The sequence below is a fragment of the Myotis lucifugus genome, unplaced genomic scaffold, assembly GCF_000147115.1.
Source record: "Myotis lucifugus unplaced genomic scaffold, Myoluc2.0 scaffold_18, whole genome shotgun sequence".
NCBI classification, from domain to species: Eukaryota; Metazoa; Chordata; class Mammalia; order Chiroptera; family Vespertilionidae; genus Myotis; species Myotis lucifugus.
The window spans coordinates 10642375-10668629 of NW_005871066.1; the positions used below are offsets into that span (position 1 = coordinate 10642375).

Consider the following 26255-nt stretch of genomic DNA (forward strand, 5'->3'; position numbering starts at 1 on the left):
AAATTCAATTCAATTCCTTTCATTCAAATGTATCCCTAGCTTCTAAGAGGTCTCCCAAAACCATTGTTTTAGGAGAGTAAAATCAGAAACAAACCCATAGTTCCAATAATATTGAGCTTTTTGTTTGCTTTTTGCACACTCTCAATAGTAGTTTAAGAGATATAAATTTTCAGATATGTAAATTGTTGCTGGGTAAAGGTGTGATTGATGTAATTTTTTGTAAATCTGTTTAAGCAATAAAGATGGGTTCTTTTTTTTTGGTTAACATTTCCATGGAAAATCACATGCAAAAAGGAAAATACCATGTTCAGATGTTAGATCCATTATTAATCCTGGAATAAAAAGGCAAGTAAATAAGCCTCTAGCTACATATTTCCTCTCCAATACCAGTCACTAATGAGACACTTCTGCCAGTTTTCAGAACTATAGCTCGGGGATGTATGATGCAGTTAAGAACAAGATGGGTAGAGCTAGTCGTAAAAGTACTTGGATCCCTATAAATTCTTGCCTTCTATATCCTCCATAGCAAAACATTAAAATAAGTATTCTTTGGAAGGTCAGTGATGGCAATTTATACCATGAATTTTGATCTCAGACCAATATTTCTGCCCACTTCATCTTTGAAGAAGACTCAGAATAAAACTTAACGCCCAAGGCTAAAATTTCACTTAGGGTTTAAAGGTGTTATTTCAGATAAAATTTACAGAGGACATGAACATACTAGAATTTAGACACCTGGACAGATAAGGAGTGGTATTTAAATGTGGTGTTGAACACAGTGCATTGGGAACTGATCAGAAAACAGGGACCATTCTAGATATTTTTTTAAAAAAATTTTAATAGATGAGTTGGTTACAGAAGTGTTGGAAGCACTGACGAAGCCAACGTGGACAAGGAAAAATTACTCAAAGATTAGTAACCATAGGAAACCACTGCTGCCCGGGGCAGGAGGAGCAGAGGCACTCTCAGAGCCATGGCTCTGTGCTGCCAGGTCCTGGCTGTTGCAGCCTGTGTGGGCACAGGAGCCCAGGAGCCTGCTGCTGAGAGCTTTGCTGCCAGGACACCCTCCTGCCCCCCATCCCACCCCGTGCTAAGGCCAACAATGCTGTGTTACCTCCAGTGCACTGTTGTAAATCCCCCAGAAACCAGACATCTGCTATCACCGTACCTCCTAGTCCCTGAACAGTGCCTTTCATTAGCAGAACCGAATGGAAAGCCCACAGACATCAGGATGTGAGAAATATAGTCAGAGTGCTGGGACCTAGCCAGCACAGGACGGCTGAGAGCAAACAGGCCAATAATAGCACAAAAGTTAAAAAAAAAAATAGAAGAGGTATCCTTTAAAAATGAGTTGAGGATAAAGCTGAAAATGATCTTAAAGCTAAAATGGGAAGCCATTGTATAATTATTACCATCTTCGGCAATATCTCCTAACTTAATTAGTTTTTACATATTGGGATTTTTAAAAAATACATTTTTATTGATTTCAGAGAGGAAGGAAGAGGGAGAGAAAGATAGAAACATTAATGATGAGAGAATCATTGGTCGGCTGCCTCCTGCATGCCTCACAATGGGGATCGAGCCTACAACCCAGGCACGTGCCCTGACAAGGAATTAAAATGTGACCTCCTGGTTCATAGATCGATGCTCAACCACTGAGCCATGTCAGCCAGGCCCTATTGGGATTTTTTTAAACTACAGTCTGAACACACTTTTGTTATGTATCTGTTCTTTCAATTTTGTAAGTATCTTTTTATTTATAAAGATGTATATCTTAGTTCTCATCTATGCATTTCCCCCTTCCACCCTTCAATCTTACAGGTAAACTTAAAGTTCTTCTCAGAGCTACTTATTAGCTCTCTCTCAAGTCAGTTACTTTGTCATAATTTTTGAGTTTACAAAACATAAAGCATTACATTGTATAAATATAACTTTATAAGTTAAAGGTATGTGCAAATTTAGATTATTTTTTATTCAGAGAGTACATACTAGTAAAATTGCAAAAGATACTCTGTTTTTCCCCCAAAAGATACCCTTCACTTATATATGCAGAACTGTAATAGTCAACTTACTGAAAATTAACTCCATAGTCACAGTAACGAACACAGGTAACAAGAGTGTTCCTGGCACTTAGTTGTTCCATACTGTTTGGACAACAGAAAAATAGAAGTCATAATCAACTAACTAAATGCCCATTGTGAACACTGAAACTATAAAATAACTACCAATGAATAATTGCATGCAATGACATATGAAAATAAAGATTGCTTTAACTTTTCCAGTATTTTTTCTTACAAATAATCTAAATATTCACACAATCTTATAAGGAATATATTTTGTCATTGTCTTGAACTGCTAATACTTAGCAGTTTGAGAGAAATAAGTATTAAATATATAGAATTCAAAGTCTAAGTCCCTCTTTTTTGATGACTCAAGTTTTAGATTGTTTTGTAAAGTGCTTGCCATACATTGTCCAAATTTTAAGGTAAAAAAATTTTCAATTAATTGTGAATCAACTGATGTGCACATTATAGACCCGAGATAAGCATTTTGCAACTCAATTAATTTGCCCCATCACCATCAACTCATTAAAAGCAAAATACTAATTAATGTACATTTTTAAAACACAAGATCCATTTTTGGTGAACAGAGCTGCCGGAAGTAAATGTTGATACTGGTGATAAAGTAAAATCCTGCAATCCACACATAGTTTGTGCACCAAAATTAAATGAAACTACAAAGGAAAAATATTGAGGAGGCTCTGAGGTGAAAAATAACAGAGGCACAATAAGGAGGCCAGCTAATTGATCACAGCTAATAAAACAAGAAGGAATAAACAGGTTTCATACCTCATTTCCTTTCCAGTCTGCTTTCATAGTCTATAGACTAGACCAGGGGTCCTCAAACTATGGCCCGCGGGCCACATGCAAATACAGATATTGTATTTGTTCCCGTTTTGTTTTTTTACTTCAAAATAAGATATATGCAGTGTGCATAGGAATTTGTTCATAGTTTTTTGAAAAACTATAGTCCGGCCCTCCAACGGTCTGAGGGACAGTGAACTGGCCCCGTTTTAAAAGTTTGAGGACCCCTGGACTAGACCATGAAACCAAAGGATACGGTTTCCAAGTAATTTATACATTTTTAGATGGGCCCTATAGGAATTAAACAGTTAGGCAATTATGGCCCTCATGTCTTTTCGTGAAAGCCAAGGAGAGGCACTTATGGGTTAGAGAGGCAATGTGGTAGGAAAGGAAACAAAAATTAATCGAACTCATTCTATGAGAAGGTCTTGGGACAGATATTTTGCATACATGGCCTCACTGGGTTATCCCAATAATCTTGAATAGAGTTGCTATTCCCATTTTATAGGTAAGGACACTGAACCTCACAGAGGTTAAATTACTTGTCTACAGGGGTGTTAACAAATAATAGAGCTACGGTTAGAACCCAGGCCTACATGTGGACTCTGGCTCTTGCTTATGGAATGGATACTAACTCTAGATACCCTTGACAGCTACACTTTGTGGCCGGTGAGGATGCAGTGAGTCAAGCAGGAACTAGCAGAATCCCAGTTCTGAGTGCCCGATGACAGCAATTCCTGTTTCTCACAAATGAAGACCCATCTTGTAACATATTTTGATTGCCTGCTTTACTTACCACAACCTGACCTTGGTGGAGGGTTTCAGGGAGACAAACAATGGGTCTGCCTAGCAGCGATTCTCAACCTGTGGGTCGCGAACGATGAAAATACATCCTGCATATCAGATATTTACATTACGATTCATAACAGTAGCAACATTACAGTTATGAAGTAGCAACGAAAATAATTTTATGGTTGGGGGTCACCACAACATGAGGAACTGTATTAAAGGGTCGCGGCATTAGGAAGGTTGAGAACCACTGGCCTAGGGCCTGTCTGATGCTCCTCCCCCTCCCCCAGGCTGCTTTCACTCTGACCATTTGTACATGCATGACATAAAACCTGGGTCACTTTGATCAAAACAATAAAGATATTTCAAACAGAATATATACTCTACAGCCAATTTTTGAATATATATTTTTAGGCATAGGGGGGAAAAAGGACGTTTTAACCAAAATGGTCAGTTATCATCTGTGTGTACTAAGATGATTACCAATTTTTACTTTCTTCATACTTTTTCTGTATTGTTTGATTGTTTTCATATATATTACTTTTAAAATCAGAAAAAGCTATTTCACTAGAAACAAACAGAACAAAACAAAACTCTTCCTCACCAGCATGGAGGCATGCCTCCTTCCCTCATACCCTAGGACTTTATAAGTCGATACGCTCAATCAACTTATAATTGGTTGGCTTGCCTCACTGATTCCAATTCCTTCACTTGTCTTAACTTCGAATAAGGCAGCCAAGCTCATTTTCCAGCCTTGCCAGCTTATCGCCAGGAAAACATTTTAAAATCTGTAATTTTACAGGATTTACAAATTTTAAAATTTATAATCTGCGTGAGTACTGTCCTCTCTTCTCTGACACTCTCCATGAAAAAAACTAATTAACCACTACATGCATATGATATCCAGAAAAGCAAAACCTAGATCTATAGTTCCAATTCTATTTTTGATTCTCTCTGGCCCTAGTTCCACTGAATTTTTAGAAGGAGCTATGGCAGGGGTGGGCAAACTTTTTGACTCGAGGGCCACAATGGGTTCTTAAACTGGACCGGAGGGCCGGAACAAAAGCATGGATGGAGTGTTTGTGTGAACTAATATAAATTCAAAGTAAACATCATTACATAAAAGGGTACGGTCTTTTTTTTTTTTTTTTAGTTTTATTCATTTCAAACGGGCCGGATTCGGCCCGCGGGCCGTAGTTTGCCCAAGGCTGAGCTATGGGCACCTTGCTCAGGGCTGTGGTCCACCTATGAGTCTCCCACCTCCGAGGACCTTCCAACATGGCAAGGTAAGGGGAAGAAATAAAGGTGGGTTTATCGGAGCCTTGTCCATTCATTTCCACTCTGCTTTGTCTCTTGAGTGAAGGCTTTTCGGAGTGATCAAGAGCTCACTGCAGAATGAGGAAAGGACATACATAAGAAGTCCTGAGGGCAACCACAGTGCACAGACCACCATCCTATTTCTTTTTGTTCCTATCTAGAAGAGTAACTTCATTTCTTGCAACTACTTTTTTAAAAGGCACCATTTAAAATTCAGGAGTCACAAAGGTCTTTTATTACTAAACATGGCACTATTGATGCAAGCTCCATAAGTGAACCAATTTTTTTTCCTTTTTTTTCCCCCTGTGTTCTCCCTATTCTCTAGATTTTCACTAATCAGTTTGGGAGGTTCTTTGTCCTGAGAGTCCTCAGGAAAACTCAGAAGGCAACCTGTTTCAAGGGTGAACGAAAAAAATCACAGAAAACCAACTGCCATATTGTATCATTCATAAAGTTTTCATTTGGTTCTTCTCTTTGAATATTTCCACCCAAATGAGAGACGAAAATGTAAAAACAAAGCCAGGAAGTTATGAGCTAAGGGAAGCAGCTGAAGTGTGAAGGAACTGTCCTTCTCTTGTGCCACCAACCAGGAGAATCCGGGCAGAGACACCTCTGATTATCACACAAATGGTCATCTAAGATAGAAAATGTTACTAACATTTCACCATTCTTAGGGAAGACAGCCTGTCTCTAGCTGGAGAGAGAAGGCAGAGTGTGAGGTTATTGTCAGTGCAAGGGATGATGGGAAAGCACCATGGAGAAAAGCCCTTTGTCCTCCAACTCAGTTCTGCTGTGATTAAATCACATAGATCAGCAAGGTGGACTGAAGAAATTTTCTGAAGGCAAATCCTAACACTGAGGCCTGAAAAGACACATTGAGATATGAAGCACTGTTCATTCATATGTGAGGAGCAACCAAGATTTTATTCTTTGCCCTGTTTTCCTAGAGTTATTGACTACAGCAAGGCCTGATGTGGTTTGTGGGACTCCATTTCAAAGTCCTCCTGTGCACGATTCCCTTCTAAATTCCTATGCCCTGCAGAAATTTGTTAAATATATTTAAGCTGTCACCCCTGTGCTCAATATATGCATCGTGCTATCAGGGGAAAAAGCATGAAACAGTATGACATTTTTCACCAAGGCCCAGCACCACATTGTTTTTGTCTCTCAAGGAGGCGGGGGTGGGGGGGATCATTACAGTGGGTAGAAACTCTGCCTACATCCTAATGTATTGCTCTGTTAGAAAGCTTTGCATGGAGCATCACCACAAAAACAAATGAGCAAAGATTCCTTACCGCTGTCTCTATGGAATTCCCTCTTTGACTTCTAAGTCTGTTTCTAAGCTCTTGTCCCTCAGGAGAAAATACCCAAAGCCCACAATGTAATTTTATCCTGAAGAAAAGGAACACTTTTCAAAAATAAGTATAGACATCATCTTGATTTTCATCAGGAAGGCATCTTGGTTTTTGAAACTAACTCTGTATTAAAGCTGAGATTCACAGTGCACACCTGGTTTCAGACAGCAGCAACAGACACTTCAGCGTATCTTCTTAAATGGGTTGTATAATTCTGTCATTAGGTTATTCAGTCTTAAATGATCAAGTAAAACTTGTGAAAGGGTCTAAACATTATGTGGATTGCCACAATGGAAATCATTTCTTTCCATTCTTTAAAGGCAATCAAGCCATTTTCTTTTCCATCAAACCAATTCATATTAATAGCCTGGGCGCTGTGTCAGTATCTCTTAACACTGAGATACTGTTCATAATAGAAATACCTATAAAAACAGTCGCCATGTGACCTTTACATTGAAATAGAGCACTGCACAGTTTTCATACCGTACAGTAATGCTTTTCAAAAAGAGGTTCCAAAATAACCATAAAGGGTGATAGGGAATTAGCTATTTTGTTGATGGTCTGTGGATTGACAGACTATCCACAAAATATCACACATTTTTTTCATATAAATAGCTAAATCACTATTTACTTGATGAACTACAATGTAATGGTCTGAAGGAACCATTTTGCTGTATTGGCTAAATAATGCGTGTTTACCAAAACTGGGTAATTATAGAGTCATCATATAAAGTACCGTCGGTGCCTGCCAAGGAAGGAGATGAACCTGCTACAGGGTGAGACCTTGAAAGTTGGCTATAATTATTTCTAATTCTGGCACTGCAGACAGAAATGAATAAACTATAGGCTGGGGAAAAAAACAGGAGGAAAAGAGTTTCCTTTTTTCACTACTCAATACCCCTCAGAAGACAAAAAATCTGCTAGTTAAGTCTATGATTCTAATAAATTATTTTATTGAAAAAGAACTCAAGGATATCATATTCGTTTGCAATATTTGTACCATATTAATTATAATAAAAGTTACCTACATGACTTGAGGAGGAAAATACAGTATCATAATAAATCAGTTTAGTTGAAAATGAGATTTTTTTCATTAAAATGTTAGAGAGCATAGAGATACATGATATCTCAATTTATATGGCAGAAGATGGATGTGCTACAAAGTGGTAGAGAAAGCAAATAAAAATACAAAAAAAGAAGAAATTGCCAATACTTGAACACTTTTCACCTACAAAAAGAGTAATTTCACACAGTCCAACATAATATTGTACGTATCCGGAACACCTACTTTCAGATAAGTGGATATTTACATTTATTTAAATTGACTGATAGAAAGATGTAATATAACATTTAAAGATTTTTTTCAAAAATATTTTTTTAGAATAGTTTATTGATTTTTAGAGTGAGCACAACATGGATTGGCTGCCTCCTACTCACCCCCTACCAGGGATTGAGCCTGCAACCTGAGCATGTGCCGTTGACCAGGAACCAAACCGGCAACCTCCTGGTACATGGGACGACACCCAACCAACTGAGCCACGCTGACCAGGGCTTTCAAATATTTTACATTCAATTACTGTTGACATACAATATTATATTAGTTTCAGGTATACAACATAGTGGTTAGACATTTATATAACTTATGATCACCCTGATAACTCTAATATCCATCTGACACCATACATAGTTATTACAATATTATTGACTATATTCCCTATGCTATACTTTACATCCCCACAACTATTTTGTAACTACCAATTTGTACTTCTTAATCCCTTCACCTTTAGTGCCTACCCCCCTTAAACCTCCTCCCATATGACAACCATAAAAATGCTTTCTGTATCTATGAGTATGTTTCTGTTTTATTTGTTAATATTTTTAGACTACACATAAAAGTGAAATCATATGGCATTTATCTTTCGCTGTCTGATTTATTTCACTTAGCATAATAGCCTTTGTGTCTATCCATGTTGTTGCAGATGGCAAGATTTTTTTTTTTTTTGAGGCTGCATCATATATATGCACCACATTTTTTTTATCCATTCATCTATGGATGGACACTCAGATTGTTTCCACATCCTGGCTATTGTAAATAATGTTGAAATGAACATATGGGCACATATGTCTTTTTTGAATTAGTGTTTTGGGTTTCTTTGGATGAATACCCAGAAGTAGAATTGCTGGCTCCTTCTTTGTCTCTTGTTATAGCAACTGTTTTAGTCTATTTTGTCTGGTATAAGTATTGCTACCCCAGTTTTTTTTCTTTCATTTCCATTTCCATGAAATACCTATTTCTATTCCTTTACTTTAAAGTCTGTATGTGTCTTTCAACCTGAAGTGAGTCTCTTGTAGACGCATATATAAAGGTCTTGTTTTCTTATCCATTCAGCCACCCTATGTCTTTTGATTAGAGTATTTAATCTATTTACACTTAAAATAATTGTTGGTAGATATGTAGTTATTGCCATTTTATTATTCATATTTTTTATCTTTTCTTATTATTGTTCTTAAAGAAGTTCCTTTAACATTTCTAGTAATAATGGTTTGGTAGTGATTAACTCCTTTAGCATTTTCTTGTCTGGGAAGCTCTTTATCTGTCCTTCAATTCTAAATGATAGCTTTGCAGAATAGAGTAATCTTGGTTGTAGGTCCTTGTTTTTCATCACTTTGAATATTTCTTGCCAATACCTTCTTTTTAAAAAAAAATATATTTTTATTTATTTCAGAGAATAAGGGAGAGGTAGAGAGAGACTGAAACATCCATGATGAGAATCATTGATCGGCTGCCTCCTGCACACCCCCTACTGGGGATCAAGCCCACAACCTAGGCATGTGCCTTTGACTGGAATTGAACTGAGGACCCTTCAGTCTCCAGGCCGACACTCTATCCACTGAGCCAAACTGACTAGGGCTTGACAATACCTTCTGACCTGCAAAGTTTTTGTTGATAAATCAGCGGACAGTCTTATGGGAACTCCCTGGTAGATAACTAACTGCTTTTCTCTTGCTGCTTTTAATATTCTCTCTTTGTCTTTAACCTGTGGCACTTTAACTATGATGTGTCTTGATGTGTCTTTGGGCTCATCTTGTTTTAGACTCTCTACAGTTCCTGGGCTTGTATATCTATTTTCTTCACCAGGTTAGGGAAGTTTTCCATCATTATTTCTTCAAATAGATTTTCATCATTTGCTCTCTCTCTTCTCCCTTTGATCCCCCTATGATGCAAATGCTGGTTCATTTGATGTTGACCCAGAGGTCCCTTAAACTATCTTCATTTTTTGGGTTTTTTTTTTTCTGTTTGGATTGGGTATCTTCTGCTATCTTCTCTTCCAAAACATTGATTCAAACCCTCTATTGTATTTTTTCATTTTAGTTATTATATTCTTTATTTTTCACTGGTTCTTTTTTATGATTTCTATCTCTATTTTTATTTTCCTATCTCTTTTTTGAAGTTCTCACTAAGATCATTGAGCATGCTTATAGCCAGTGTTTTGAACTCCACATATGGTAGATTGCTTGTCTCCATTTTTAGTTCTTTTTCTAGAGTTTTGTTCAATTATTTCATTTTGAGATATGTTTCTTTGTCTCCTTATTTTGGCTGCTTCCCTGCATTTGCTTCTATGTATTAGATAGAGTTGCTGCATCTCCAAGTCTTGGTAGAGTGGTCTTATGTAGTAGGTGGCACCCAATGGCTCAGTCTCTTGGTCAACTGAGCCAGGTGCTCCAGGTGTGTTCTTCCTATTGTGGTTAAGCCTTGATTGCTGTTGACACTTCAAAGGGAGGGACTGCCCCTCTGGCTGATTGGTGGTGAGGATTGGCAGTAATGTGTAGGGGACGACCCTATGGAGCAGGATTTATCTTAGCAGGGCTCTGGTGCCTGCCAAATTCATCCTTTGGGTGCGCCATTTGTGGCGGTGGTTGGGTGGTACTCTGGTGTGGTCCCTTAAACAACACTTCATTTGTGTTGGTTCTGGGGCATCCTAGGAGAAATACTGGTGGTGCAGGCCAAGGTCAGCTATTGTCTGTGCCCTGCCTGGGGCTACTTGGTATAAGCTACAAAGTGATCTGCAGAGAGTTGCCACTTGTGTTGGGTTTTTAGGTACCTGGGAGAGGCTAAGCTGGGAAATGATGCCAGCTGCCGCTAGTACCAGATTTGGGGATGCTTAGCAAGAGGTATGGGGTACACCAAGGCCAGATGCTGGTTGCCTTGGGTTTATGAATCTTTGGAAGATTTTAAGAAAGTCCACAGCATGAGCCAAAACAGGCCAATTACATGAAAAAGCCATTGGACATGGCCTGGGTGGACCCCCTCAATTTGGGTTGAGCAAGATCTCAAGCAATCACAAGAGCTTGCTAGGTTGACAGAGACTCAGATATGGTACCAGCAGGCTGGCTTAGGGGAAGGCTCCACAAAGGAACAATGGCTTCTGCCAGCAATGACTTCTGTCTGGAAGAAACTTATCCCTCCATCCCTTACCCTGAAGCCAGACAATTCAGTTCCTCCCCATATGTTCCTGGCGCCTTTTGGCCTGTTGCCCCAGCATTGGAGCTCAGAACCAGTAAGTTTGTCAGTAAGTCCATGTGCAGGCACTTTAAAAGGAACACCTGTGACTCCAGCAGCTCTCCATCTCACCCAGCCACAATCTCCACTGGTTTTCACAGCCAGCAGTTATGGGGACTTCTCTTCCAGGCACTCAAACCCTGGGTTTGGAGCCTTATATGAGTCTGGGACTTTTCAGTCCTCATGGAGGACCTCTGCTGCTGAGATATCCCTCCTAATTTTTACGTGGTTGTGGGATCAGTCCATTCCACATCTCTACCCTTCCTACCAGTCTCAACATGGTTTCTTCTTTATATTCTTAGTTATAAGACTTCTATTCATCTAGACTTTAGGTGGTTCTCAATGATGGTTGTTCTGTAATTTCATTGTAATTTTAATGTGGTCATGGGAGGAAGGGTTAGCATTTACTAACTCTTGACTGGAAGCGAAATTAATATTTTAAAAGCATTTTTATAAAAATAAATGTTTCAGAGAAAATAGAATATGCCTCAGATATGAATCTTGAAATTTCTAGAGAATACAGAAGTCAAAAAAGTAAGAGGAGTACCAGACTAGGGTTCCCAGAATAAGGGGTAGTCACTGGTGCTAAACACTACTGAGCGCTAAAGAAATCAATAATAAGAGAATATCATTGTACCTTGGGATGTAATGCAGTGTGGAGATCATAGTTAATAATACTGTATTATTTATTTGAAATTTGTTAAGAGAGTAGATCTCAAAAGTCCTCATCACAAGAATAAAGAAAAAATCATAATGCTATATAGTGATGAATGTTTTATTGTGGTTATCATTTTTCAATATATACAAGTAACAAGTCATTATGTAGTATGCCTGAAACTATTATAATGTTATATATCAAATACATCTCAATTTAAAAAGAAAATACATTGGATTTGAAGATTTAGAGAACAATGGTGGCCTTGCTTTATAAAGAACCTCACTGACTTTTTGCCTTGTAAGACCAATTAGATGAACATTTTCTTGAAGTTAAGAAACTTGTAATTCTGTAAATCACTAAGGTAGTTCAATAGTTTTATTCATAAGTATTTTGATTGACCAATTAGCAAAAGTATTGTCTTTTTAAGTTCAGTATTGAGAAAATGAATCCTAAAGATCACTGGAGAGGAAGATTTATATACTTTCTTTTGCTCAGATTAAAGTAAGGTATCGGAGTTTTTAGAGAAAGAACCCAGCTTCTTCCTAGTGTCTACCCCAACAGTACGAGAAGTCCTCACACTGCAGTTTCAGACCAAAGCTCAGGCAATTTGGTATTCAATCACTAGAAGAATAGTTGTAGAAAAAGGATAAAATGTAGTAGAAAGTGGCAATCAAGACCCAAATGCAAAATAACAACTACAGATTTCAATACTGTCCCTAATGTGACAGTTTTTCTGTGTTTCTAAAAACTAAAAAGCTTCTAAGGTTAAGAATTACTTATCTATTAGTATGAGTTAATCAGAGCAAGCATGTTATTTTGAATTGATAGTCTAGAAAAATATGAAAAAAATTTTCATACTCTAATGGTGCTTAGACCTAGATGTAATATGATTGCCAGATAAAACTGTGAGTTACAAATAGTTCTGTTGAAGAATCTCTCTGCTCAAAGGGTGTATAGATAAAGAACACAAACAGCTCTGCATGATCTTCTGGTGATCACATCTTCAGTGATTATGTTTTTATCTTTGTTTTTCCACCTGGACCCTTCCTCCTTGCATTACAGGAGGAAGAGGCCAAATGATCAGGGAGCAGAAACCATAACCACAACTGATTTCCCTTAAGTCAATTTCTACTGAAAATTACTTCTCAAGTCCAAAGAATTTTTTTTTCATTTCTGCAGTACTTCCCAGGCCGCTTGAGGAAAAATTCATAGAAACTGACCTACAAGGCATTTTATCAAATAAATATCCAGCTTTGTCCAATTACTCTGTGTCCCCCTGCGTGGGCACTGACTAATAAACCTTCCTGGTGATAAGAACAATGTCTTATAACAATTGACTTTCATTAGCACCTCCTGTAGGAGATGAAATATCCTGCTTTATGGAGCAGGGTCACAAGGCTCAGATTAAATCAAAGGGCAGATAAATGGTCTTCGTTCTCTTCTCGCTTTGCTGCTATTAACCTGCAGGAGAGATATTAGGAGGGGTGAGAGTGAAAAAAATGGTGGAGTTTTACAATGTGCAAAACCGCTTTTTAAAAGACTTATAAAGTAAAGAAATTAACAGTTTCTAAATTTTATATCTTTAACTTTGCCTGACCATAAATTTGATTGTTAAAAATGAAAAAGTATCTATATAAAAGAGAAAACACTAGGCTAGAAATCTGGCCATTTTATCACTTCCTTAAAGTAAATACAGTAACCAGACAAGGAGAATTAACTCTAGGCGCCATTTCTCAAGCCCGTGCAAATGTTAATAGATGAAATAATAAAAGTTTATTGAAAATTTACTGTGTGCTGGGCCCTATGTTAAGTGGATTATTTCATTTACTCTTCACCGTAACCCTATAAGATAGATATTCTTAATATGCCCATTTAACAACGAGGGAACCAAAGATTAGAAAGATTAAGTAGCTTGCCCAAGGACACACCTAATAAGGAGGGAAGCTGGAGTTGGACTCAAGAACTATGATTCCTAAACCAATGCTCTTATCCATTGTGTCATACCATTTCCCTATCCATGAAGCTTGGGGAATTGATGTTTGAATTCTATAAAACTCCAACCCGTGTTTTAATAACATAAATGTTATTAAGTGTTGCTGAGAACAAATACATACACAAGACCAACATATCTTGGCCAGATGACCAATATGGTATTAAAAACAAAAACAACTATCACCAATAAATAAACCAAAAGCTGCCTAGGCAGCAGAAAACTTCAGATCAACTATAGAGTACATTCAAATTAACAAATATTAGAAAGGTTCCTACATCTATGTATGACATTCTTTAAAAAATTACCAAGCTACCCAAATCAGGCTTCTTGCAATTACATCCTGCCAGTCCATATTTATGATTCAATAAACATGGTGACTGCAACTTAGAAATCATGGTTAAAAATTATTTTAAAAGAAGAATGCTAGGTTGACAGAAGGCATTCTATAACCAACCCAGAACTGGTACCCAGATAAAATTAAAATTTAAAATGCCTTTAAACATAATCCAAATATAACAAATCTCTACAAATACTGAGGAGTGGCTTCTCCCACATGCAAAAAGTAGTTGTTAAACTAACACTCAGTTCAAGGGATTTCAGAGGATTCACAGCCTAACACTTGCTTAACTAACACACATATTATTGTCCTGAGAACACACACACACACACACACACACACACAAACACACACACACACACACAACAATGCTACTATTTGCTTTCCACAGATATGTGCACCTGGCCAGAGTCATCATGCATGGATTTCCTTAATGAATGAAGTCACTCTGCAGGCACGTTACAGCGGCTCTGCTGGTTAGAAATGTCCCCTGACTGGTATGTCTCTCCACTATACTGATCACACCTGAGAAGAGAAACTCACCAAAGAAATCCAGGTTCAGAGTAAGTGCTTAACTGCATGAAAAATGATAGTTTTCCTACCCTCTATGAAATGTCCAAAGATTGTGTTAATTTGCAAACAACCCATACTATGTGGTGATAATACTGCATTAATCTACATTTCAGTTCAATAAGTCCATCCAGATGCCAGATTTTGATAAATCATCTTTTTATCACTATAATTTCCCTGTATGCTCCTCTATTACTCTTTCAGTTCCCAAAAGAAATGCACTCATTCTTCTTCTGATCACTGCAGAATAGCTCTGTGATCACTTTCATGAACCATCTGCAGAAGTGTAGGCCAAGAGGTGCCAGAATATTGTTAGGACAGCCTTAGTTGGAAACAGAGGTGGGGTTCCAGACCCCTCACTTAGACCACGTACCAGGGGTCAAGAGTCAGAGCTGCTCTGGGATTAAGGAATCTTATAGTTACATGTCCTTGTTGGTTAAAGAGAAGCACCTGGGGCCAGCCTCCATTCCTTTTGTCTTGTATGCTTCTGAATATTCTCTTGGATGACATGGTAGGTATTTTTAAATTCTAGGCATTTATGAGCCATTTGCCTGATGTATGAGTGGTAAACTTGTTGGGTAGAGGGGGTCATGCCAAGATATCTAATGGTGCTTATATGCTTCAGATCTGATGGGTCCAAACATGACTAGTGCTCGTAGGAGAAAAGCAGACCCTGGAGCCCAAACATACATGCATTGAAAATAATGGTCAGGGACTCTTCTGGACTCCTTTGACAATTCATTTACCCTCACTTGTGCTGTCCAGTGTGGATGTGATCCTGGTATGTTGGGTGTTTTGGATGGTGCTAGTATTCTGTGATACTGTTCATTTTTGGGATAGGGTTAGGGCTATGTCTTACCTGTTTTCCATCCCCTTCAGTGGCTACACAGAACCACAAATTCACCCACAATGTTTCTGCCAGCCATATTGATCTTTGACTTAAGTTACCTAACCACATTCTGAAAATGGGGTCCTGACCAATGGTTACCAATTTTCAGGTATAAACTATTAGTACTCTTCAAGATAACCCAACTCAATGAGGGGATTCAGATTTCAATCACCAATCACTAGATCACCTATGACAATCACTCCAAAGGACAACTCCAAATATTGCAAACATAAAGACACAGGCTTTAAAAATCAAAAGCAGTTAAGATAGGAGTGCAGTGAGGTCCAAAGGTAAGGAAGCCCTATTCTTTGACACACTTGTGTAGTTACCTCTGGCAGCCCCAGTGATATACTTGAAAAAATAAACAGCACCACAATTCAGCAGTTTGCCAAGGAGACACTTTAAAAAGGTACAATATGTTGCCAGAGAGAGCGAGCTTTAATAAACACACAATTAAATAATCTCACTAAACATTGCCTGGTCAGATGGCACCCAGCCTACAGAGCCATCTGGCTGAAGAAAGACTCAGAGATTCAATAAAAATGGGGGGGCGGGGCGGAAATACTCAGAGAATCATCAACCTAAAAACCCAGATTCTATGCAGAAAGCCACAAATCTAGGTTCCTAGATATAAATTGCTTCATAAAAAGATGATTCACAAAACCTGTTTTCCTTCTAGATATTGTTAATATTTCCTTCAATCTCCATAAATTTCTAATTCAGTTCAATTCAACAAAAAAATATTATTTTTATCTTTTAAAAAGCAAGAATCCCTATATCAAAGCTGCACGTGGATATATATATATATATATATATATATATATATATATATATATATATATATATATATATGAGAGAGAGAGAGCGAGAGAGAGAGAGAGAGAGAGAGAGAGAGAAAGAGAGAGAACGAACAGGCTGGCATGGAGAAGAATTACAATAAGCTAAAATTTCCTTAAAAGAATTGAAACAGATAAGAAGTTAATATCTAACATATATAAGGAACTCCTATAACTCTATAGCAAAAATGCAAATAACCCAACTTGAATAGATATTTCTGCAAAGATGGCATGCAGATGGCCAAAAAAAAAATATATGAAAGTGTGTTCAACATCATTAATCATCAGGAAAATGCAAATGAAAACCACAATAAAATATTCTTACACCTCTTAGAATAGCTATTATCCAAAAAACAAAAAGATAACAAGTCTTGATGAGGATGCAGAGAAACTGGAACCCTTACACTGTTGGTAAGAATGATGTAAAATGGTGCAGCCACTATAGAAAAACAGTATGGAGGTTCCTCAAGAAAATAAAAATAGAACTACCATATGATCCAGCAATCCTACTTCTGGGTATATATCCAAAAGAACCGAAATTGGAATATTAAAAAGAGACATCTGCACTCCCATGTTAGGTGCAGCATTATTCACATTAGCCAAGATACGGGAGCAACCTAAATGTCCACTGACAAATGAATGGATAAAGAAAATGGGATATATACAGGTAAGGTAAGACATAGCCCTAACCCTATCCCATAATATTCAACCTTTATAAAGGAAATTCTGGCTCTTTCCACCATCCTTCCATAATGGTGTGCATGAATGTCCTGGCTGATGTTCTCAAGAACATTAACAACGCCAAAAAGAGAAGCAAGTACCGGGTTCTTGTTAGGTTGTGCTCCAAAGTTATTGTCCATTTTCTGTGATAATGAAGGATGGTTACATTGGCGAATTTGAAATCATTAATGATCAAAGAGCTGGGAAAACTGTTGTGATCCTCATGGGCAGGTTAAACAAGTATGGAGTGATCAGCCCCAGATTTGATATGCTACTCAAAGATCTAGAAAAATGGAAGAACAACCTGCTTTCATCCTATCAATTTGGTTTCATTACACTGACAACCTCCGCAGGCATCATGGACCATGAAGAAGCAAAAACACACAGGAGAGAAAGTCCTGGGATTCTTTTTCTAGGGATATAATGTGCATATACAAATAAAATGCCTCAGTGGCCAAAAAGGAAATCCTGCCAAATGTGACAACACTGATTAACCTTGAGGACATTAGGCCAAGTCAAATAAGCCAGTCACGGAAGGACAAATGTTGCATGATTCCACTTACATAAAGTATCTAAAATAGTCAAATTCATAGAATCGAAGAGTGGAATATGGTGGTTGCCAAGGGTTGAGGGGAGGAAAAATTAGAGAGGTACTGTTTAATGGGTATAAGGTTTCAATTATGCAAGATGAATCACTTGTACAGGTACATTGTACAATGAAGTATAACACAATATGGTAACATGTGCGCTTAAAAAAATTGAAGAGGCTAGATCTCATGGTAAGGATTTTTACCACACCCTCAAAAAAAGAGGCAATTTTGGAGGTGATGAATATGTCTTATTACCTTGATTATGGTGATGGTTTTTATAGATGTATACGTATGTCTAAACTCATCAAATTGTGTACATTAAATAAATATATACAGTTTTTGTATATCAATTATACCTCAATAAAGCTGCTTAAAAGAAAAGAAAGGAAAATAATTGAAACAAACCATTCATATGACTTAAGTCACCAATCAGATATTAGTGTATGTAAATATCTCCCTCAAGTAGATACTCAACCTTCCTTAGAATTGGTGATTAATTGGTGTAATCATACAATTCCTTAGAAATGGAATGGGGAGGGTTGGGGGGGGTGGTGGTAAGAGATCAACCGAAAGACTTGTATACATGCATATAAGCATAACCAATGGACACAAGACACTGGGGTAGGGGAGGCCAGGGGAAGGTCAAGGGGAAGGGAAAAAAAGGAGACATATGTAATACACTTTGTAATACTTTAAGCAATAAAACAAAATTAAAAAAGAAAGAAAGAAATGGAATCCCATAGTTTATAGAATCTCACTTCAACCAACCAGAAGGTCTCTGTGGTGGTGACCTCTCCTCACCTCTGTACAAAGCATTCTAATTCAGTCCACAGGCAATCAAGCTTATGCAGCTAAAAAGGATTACCTTCTCTTTCTTGTTCCTTCTCCTCCAGCCATTTCCGTGCTAATTAGTAATGCTCTGAAAGAAGCTAGGTCAGAGAAAAAACAAGCCAATGAATTGTTCTCTTTCATTTGATGAGTAGCATGCTATATGGCAGATATTTTGGAAAAAGAATATAATCAAAATTAACCTGTTGCTTCAAAGATGTCATATTTAACAATGAGAGCACAAAGATTTAAAAGATAAACATATGAAAATGTTTAAACATATGAGATTTTAAGAATAAACATGGAAATGTTTTCATTTTTCTGCATAAGAATTGTGTGTCACCTCTAAAAAAGTCTCAAATCATTTAAATACTGTTTAAAAATCTTTGAAACAAAGAATTTTAGTAGGAACCGCTTGATAAAAATGCAACATCATCCAATTAGTTTGCAAGAACAATTTAATGACATGAGGAGAGATAGAAATGCACTCGCTGAATTTCAATAAAAACCTTTGCATAATTAATGAGTGAATAAAAAAACAAACACCTGAGCATCCTGATTTAGAAAGTGCAGTCAATGATACCCTTCCTCATATGATAGACATATTGTTGTGAGGCATATAGTTCAGCCATCAGATCAATTAAATGCATGAATTTAAAAATGAATGACACCTTCAAATTGCTTTATCACAAAATAAGAAACCAAGATTTTTTTTAAATAAAGAAGCATATTTAATCACATTGCTGTCACCAGTAGCAAAAAAAAAAGACTGATGGTGATATACTATCACAAAGGTTAGAAATACCTACTGGTTAGGAGTACCAATTGGGTTTGAGTACTGAATGACCCCTGGGATAGATATTTAATCTCTCTGATTATCAATTTCCTTTTCTGAAAATTCTGAATATTAAAAATACATGCCACATCCGATTATTGTAAAGGTTAAATAAGATTAAAATGAATAGACATTTAAATAACTTTATATAATAAAGAATATTATGTAATAAACTGTATATGTTACTATTATATTAACAATTATTATAATAACTATGTTACATTAATAGTTATTATAACAATATCATATAACTTTATATAATAATAATATAATGCAAGTCATTTATGTAACTTTAAAATATTCCAGCAGCCTCATTTAAAAAATAGGTTAAACTAATTTCAATAACATATTTTATTTAACCTTATATCTCCAAAATATTATTCTTTCAATATGTGGTACTGGTCATACTTCAAGTGATCAGTAACTACATGCAACTAGGGGCTACCATAATGGCTGGTGCAGGTCTAGAATAGAATGAACATGTATAATGGCCATTATTTGAATTTTTTTTTAGTAATATAATTCTCAAGAAACAGAGATCCTCATATTCAATGCAAATCCAAAACATATTACTAAACCAAATATAATAGCATTATCATTGCCATGTCTCCTCTAGAATCTTGGAAATGGCCTTATTTTTGTTGTTTGAAAATCATAAAGAATCCAGTTGACCTTAAGAGATTGAATCATAGGCCATGTGATCAGTCTATACAAAATCACTTCTTGTATAGTTACCCAAAACATGAAATGAATGCAAGAGAAAAATGTACATTTAAACTTAGAAATTTAATAAGAAAGACGGACTTTGTAAATAGAGAAAAGAAAAACAACACATATTGAACAATTCATTCAGAGCCATTGACTGACATTTACTATGCTCTAGTAAATCCAGAATATGCCCTATCATAAAGAGTACAAGTGTGTACTATATCTTGGGTGGAGAAAGGTGATAAAAATAAGAAAATAAAAATCTGGAAGTAAAATTATCCAAGTCTAATGCCTTTTAGTAAATGAACATTAAAAAAAATATTATGGAAAACATTTAATCCCATTTTTTCCAGTCATTTTCACTTTTCCTTTACTTTAATGCTGTTGTAAATAATGGAGTCACATCTTAACAAAAAAGACATTTCCCAAATACAGACAAAACACTTAATAAGTATTTAACATAGTTAATAAATCATTAATATATTAATAAATTAATAATTTATTAATTAACTGAGTAAACACCTAATAAATCATATTAGTGTGAAAAATATTGATGGGTTTTTTAAAATTATTTGTCTACATAACTGATCAGCAATTGAAATCTAATCTTATAAAATAGCTTTCTGAGCTTAAGGCTATCTCAAATGTGATTTATTAGCATTAGACTGAATTTTAGGACTGAATTTACCTCTAATTACCTTTAAAGTCTATTTGCACAGCAGTTTGATTTACAAAGATTCACATCCTCAATTTGTATTACATATAGAACAGAACTCTACACATTCCATCAAGAATTCCCACGGAGTCATAGTAGGTATAAATATGCCATCATAAAATGGAACCTGGGACACTGATTGATCTTGTACCTCAGTTCACTCCTTTTCATAAAAAATAAAATAGCCCATTGCACACTGAAAACAATTCATTAATCATAAAGTGGTTCTTACCCTTTTTTGAAACCTGGACCCTTTCAAAGGTGAAAGCTATGCATCTCAACCCCAGAATTCACATATGCAAAAGCTTTTGTATGCAATTTCCATAGTATCTCTTCTGGTCCTCCGACCCTAGGTTCATCTACTGCTGGCCTAGCAAGATAGGTCCCAGGCAAAGTCCATAGTTCTAGGTGGCCAAAAAAGTAGTCACACACACATGGAACTGCTTCCCCTTTTTATGCCCCAGTGGTGGGCAAACTGCGGCTCGTGAGCCACATGTGGCTCTTTGGCCCCTTGAGTGTGGCTCTTACACAAAATACCACATGCGGGCGCACACGTACAGTGCCATTGAAACTTCGTGGCCCATGCACAGAAGTCGGTATTTTGTGGAAGAGCCACACTCAAGGGGCCAAAGAGCCGCATGTGGCTCGCGAGCCGCAGTTTGCCGACCACTGCGGGCCTAGCCCCACTATACCGATTTCCTGTTTGGTAGGGTGAAGATGGACCAATCACGAGCAGCTAGTCCTCTCTAACCATTGAATAAATTGGCCCATAGCATCTACAACTAAGATCTTACTACATCTTAAATTGGAATTTTATAACAAAGGGGTGTTCTAGAAAATCATCTCTATTTTACTAACCATTTAAATGAAAATATATTTTAAAAAATCAGTTAGAAATGCTTTAAATTACTACACATATATATTTCCATCCATTGACTCAACAATGCTATTGAACATCTATGTGCCTGGCACCGGCTAGAAACCCATGAAGACCCAAGGATCTCAGAGTCCAGTGAGGGAGACAGCAGTAAATAGCAGTCACAAGAGAAAGGATATATGCTAAAATAGGGCTAAGTTCAAGGAAACTAGAGGAGAGACTCCGTTTTCAGGAAAGGCTTTAAGCCAAGTTGTAGATAAAGCTGCAGCCAGGATGAGGACAGGCATTCCAGGCATAGAGAAAAGCCGGAGCAATGGCCTAGAGAAGAGAGAGGAAAAGGCAGGGGCTGAGGCAGAGTTCAGAGTGGGAACATCACAGGAGGTGAGTCTGGAGAGACAGGCAGAGGCTAGATCATGAAGGGTCTTGCGTATCTTGCTGGAGTTTTGAACTTCATCCTGAGAGACCACTGCAAGGTATTAAAGTGATTTAAACTGGAAGGCAAAGAAATCAGATGGATGAATTCGGCAATGGTTCCCAAAGTGCGGTCCACAAAGCGGGGGGGGGGGGGCGGTTCTCAAGACTTTGTGGGTGATCAAAATTATTTTCATAACAATAGTAAGGCATTTATTACCTTTCACTCTCATTCTTTTAAGAGTGTACAGTGGAGTTTTCCGGAGGCTTCATGATGAGTGATGACATCACTGGTCTAATGGCTCTTAGAGTGTGCCTGTGTTTTTGTGTTTTAAATTTTTCTCGACAAATTGGGGCCGTCAACAAATGTTAAGAATGCAAAAACTGGATGAGACCAAAAAGTTTGAGAACGTTTGAATTAAAGGTTTCACTCCAACAGTACTGAATGAAACAGGGAGAGGGGGGTTGTTGAAACAGAAGGCTCATTTGCATCACAGGTGAGTGATGACAGTGGCATGGAACAAGGCTTAAAGTAGGAATAGAGAAAAGGGGATTCGAATCAGATATGTTGAGGAGGTAGAATCAAAATGATTTGGTAATTAATTAAATGTAGGGCATGAGGAAAAGGTCAAGAAGAACACTCAGATTCTGGCTTTGAATGTCGAGCCTCACAGATAGAGGCAACCCAGAGGAGTTGTCAGGAGTAGGATGAATATATCTGTGGGTGTGTTTTGCATCTATTTGGTCATGTCCAAAGATGAGTCTATGTGAGACTAGAGGGCAGCAGAGTTTAGACCTAGAAATGGACAGTTAATACCCTCAGCATGTAGGTCGTAACTGAGTTCTTTAAAGGAGATGAGGTCATTGCCAGAGAATGTGGAGCGAGGAAGAGAGCAGGACTTGGAAGAGAACAGGAGTAGGCAAAAGAGGAGGAACCTTTGAAGGAGAAGAAAAAGCAGCACCCCGTAAATGCACTACCAGGAATGTAAGGCAAGAGTGTTTTAGGCCCGGTTGATGTGATTCAGTGGTTGAGCATGGACCTACGAACCAGGAGGTCATGGTTCCATCCCCAGTAGGGAGGGTGCAGGAAGCAGCCGATCAATGATTCTCTCTCATCATTGATGCTTCTATCTCTCTCTCCCTCTCCTTTCTTCTCTGAAATCAATATACATACATATTTTAAAAAGAGTGTTTTAGGAAGAAGGCATGAGTCAACTTTGTAAAACATTGCTGAGGGAGTCTTTCAGTTCCTGACAAGATGGTAAACCAAACCTGGTTGCTGACTTCCTTCCCCCAAATCAACATTGGAGAAACTATAGGCACCGCAGCGGTTCTCAACCTGTGGGTCGCGACCCCTTTGGGGGTCGAACGACCCTTTCACAGGGGTTGCCTAAGACCATTGGAAAACACATATATAATTACATATTGTTTTTGTGATTATCACTATGCTTTAATTATGTTCAATTTGTAACAATGAAATTGGGGGTCACCACAACATGAGGAACTGTATTAAAGGGTCGCGGCATTAGGAAGGTTGAGAACCACTGCACTAGAGGATGCAGAGACAGAAGGTACCAGTAACATAAAAACTGAGGAACACCTGGGAAAGCCCAGCCTGTCATGAATCAGCAAGGTCAAGTTCAGTCTGGTGCAATGGGAGAGCAGGCTGAGGCAGGGCTTTTAAATTCCGCTCTAGTGGCCACCTAGCACTGCCACAGAAGATCACAAAACAGTAGCAGTAGCCTGTTCTCATGGTACAATGATCAGACAGCCCAAACAAAGCCCAGTGTGACAGGGAGCGGGATGATAGCAGTGAGGCTGACTGATCTCTAGGACATTTACTCCTCCACCTCTTCTCCCCTTCAAATCTCTAGGTCCAGAAGACCACAATCCAAGGCAATTGACATGATAATGAAATGTAAGACACGAAAAAACTCTAAAAGCCTTGCAGAAAGAAAGAGCTTATCATCTATCTCCAAAGGGATAATAATCTGAATGAAATCCTCTCTCTCAATAGAAAAATTAGACACAAAAAATAATATGGTAATATTTTAAGACATCAAAGGGGAAAACTTTGAACTTACAATTTTATGCACAACAAATTATTATATACATGTGACGGTGAAATAAATATACTCTGTCAGGCTTACAAGGTCTCAGAAACTTTTTCATGTGATCTACTTTGGAAACATTATTAGACGAAGTGCTTAAAAGAGACGATAAATAAATTCAGGAGAATCCAGAAAGAGATACAGTTAATAAGAACGATCAAAGAAATTAGAATAGTGTGCCTCCTCCAAAAAAAAAAAAAAAAAAAAAAAAACAAGGACCAAAGAAACAGAAAAATATGCCTCAAAACTGTTTAGTTCTAGATACCAGTAGATGTCATGAGGGTGTGGGGCACTGGGGCTAAAGGATGCAAAAGTCTCATTGGGGAAACATGTAGATGATGCTAAATTAGGAGTTCAATAACAATGAATAAAATAAGAATGCACAATTATGGCAGAGAGGCCAAGAGAAAGTCTGAAAAGTGTCCACTGAAGGAGGTTATTCTTGATTGGTACAAAAATCAATTTAAGAAATTAGTCAGAACTAAAGCCAGAAGCAATAGATTTAAGAGAGACAAAGAAATGTCATTATGTGGCACATAACTGCACATTTATTTCATTTAAGCTTCAAAACAACCCTGCTTTGTATTATTATCCTACTTGATAGATAAGGAAAAGTAAAAACAAAATAATTTGCCTGAGTTGCATTGCTTAAGCCCAAGCAGCACTGCTGAGAGTCTAACCATTTTTGTAAGAAATAATGAAGTATTGACAGATCCCTAAGTGAGTATCCCTGGATCTTTCTCTGGAGCTTTATTTTATTAAATATGTTTTTATTGATTTTAGAAAGAAGGGAAGGGAGAGGAAGAGAGGGAAACATGGATGAGAGAGAAACATGATCACCCCCTACTGAAGATTGAGCCTGCAACCTGGGCATGTGCCCTAACTGGGGAATGAACCAGAGACCTAGTATATGGGACGATGCTCAACAACTGAGCCACACCAGCTGGGCGCTCTGGACCTTTAAATGGCTGTTGCTATGCTCTGGTATTTTCTATGCTATTTTGTTTGTTAGCATTGGATTTTGTGTGTGTGTGTTTTGTTGTTGTTGTTTTTTGGTTTACGTTACACAGGGATGGTTAACTCCTAGCTGGGAGAGCAAATCTATTTCAGAGTGCCTAGTAGGACTATGAAGGGAAAACTTTGATCCCCTGGCTGTTTCAGAGGGCACTTCTTGTTGGCTTCAGAAAGCTGATGGAAGAAGACCCTGGGAGCACATTAATAAGGGATGACAACTATATCTATAGGAAAGAGTGAAACCTTGCCCCTCCTCTTATGTACGATAGAACATGAAGTATTTTAATATGTACTCCCATATAAAAATAACCTAGACTGCTATTTTTAAATATGGCAGATTACTTCTCATGAGTTAATTTTTAAATGTTGTCCACCAGCAATTTCATCAACAAAAGCATATATCTCTAAATAAAGTGAGAAATACTTGGGCTTGAGGTAGAAGCTCTGTGAAGATTTGATTAAATGCAAATTTAGGTTCAACATTAATCAGATAATATAAGCAGGACAGTAATTGTTACTATGTCAACTAAATTGTCAAACCTGAACAGCAAGTGCTTACATTTATTATCTCCCAAGTCATCAAGAAGATTCAGTTGTTCTCAACCTGGCTGGTGTGGCTCAGTTGGTTGGAGCATTGTCCCATACATCAAAAGGTGGTGGGTTAGATCTCCAATACAGGTACGTGCAGGAGGCAACTGGTCAATCTTTCTCGTTCTCGCTCTATTTCCCCTCCTCTCTCTAAAATCAACTTTAAAATTTCTTTAATCAAAAAGGAGATTCAATTGTTCTCATCTCTGAAAAACAAGATATCAACTACCAGAAAATTTGCTTAGATGATAGCATGAGTTTTTGGATATGGTGAAACAATTAAATTAACGATTATTATCTGACCATGTTCGCATACATGAATAATTGTTCTGATAGTCTCTTTTAAATGAGGAAAACTTGATAGTATGGAACCACACTACCAGATTATCCTATATAAATAAAAAGGTAATATGCAAATTGACCCTCACACCCTCACAAGATGGCTGCCTACAACCAGGCCAGCCAGGGGGATTAGTGAGAGACAACCAAATGACTGAACAAGCAGGCTGCATGGGGCAACCAGGCCGGCAGGGGGGTTAGTGAGGGATGACCAAATGACTGAACAAGCAGCTCCATGGGGTGACCAGGCCGGCAGGGGGGCCATGAAGGGAGACCAGGCCAGGAGGGGAGGCAGTTGGGAGTGACCAGGCCAGTGAGGGGTGGGGGGAGTTGGAGGCCACCAGGCTGGC

At 37.7% G+C, this 26255-nt stretch overlaps 1 protein-coding gene and 1 pseudogene across 1 annotated transcript in view; one reads left to right on the forward strand and one right to left on the reverse strand.

The window, feature by feature from the left end:
- The window catches only part of LHFPL3 (LHFPL tetraspan subfamily member 3), a 455301-nt gene that overhangs the window by 356285 nt on the left and 72761 nt on the right, over positions 1–26255 (reverse strand). The window lies entirely within an intron of this gene.
- LOC102421839 lies at positions 16922–17305 on the forward strand (annotated as a pseudogene).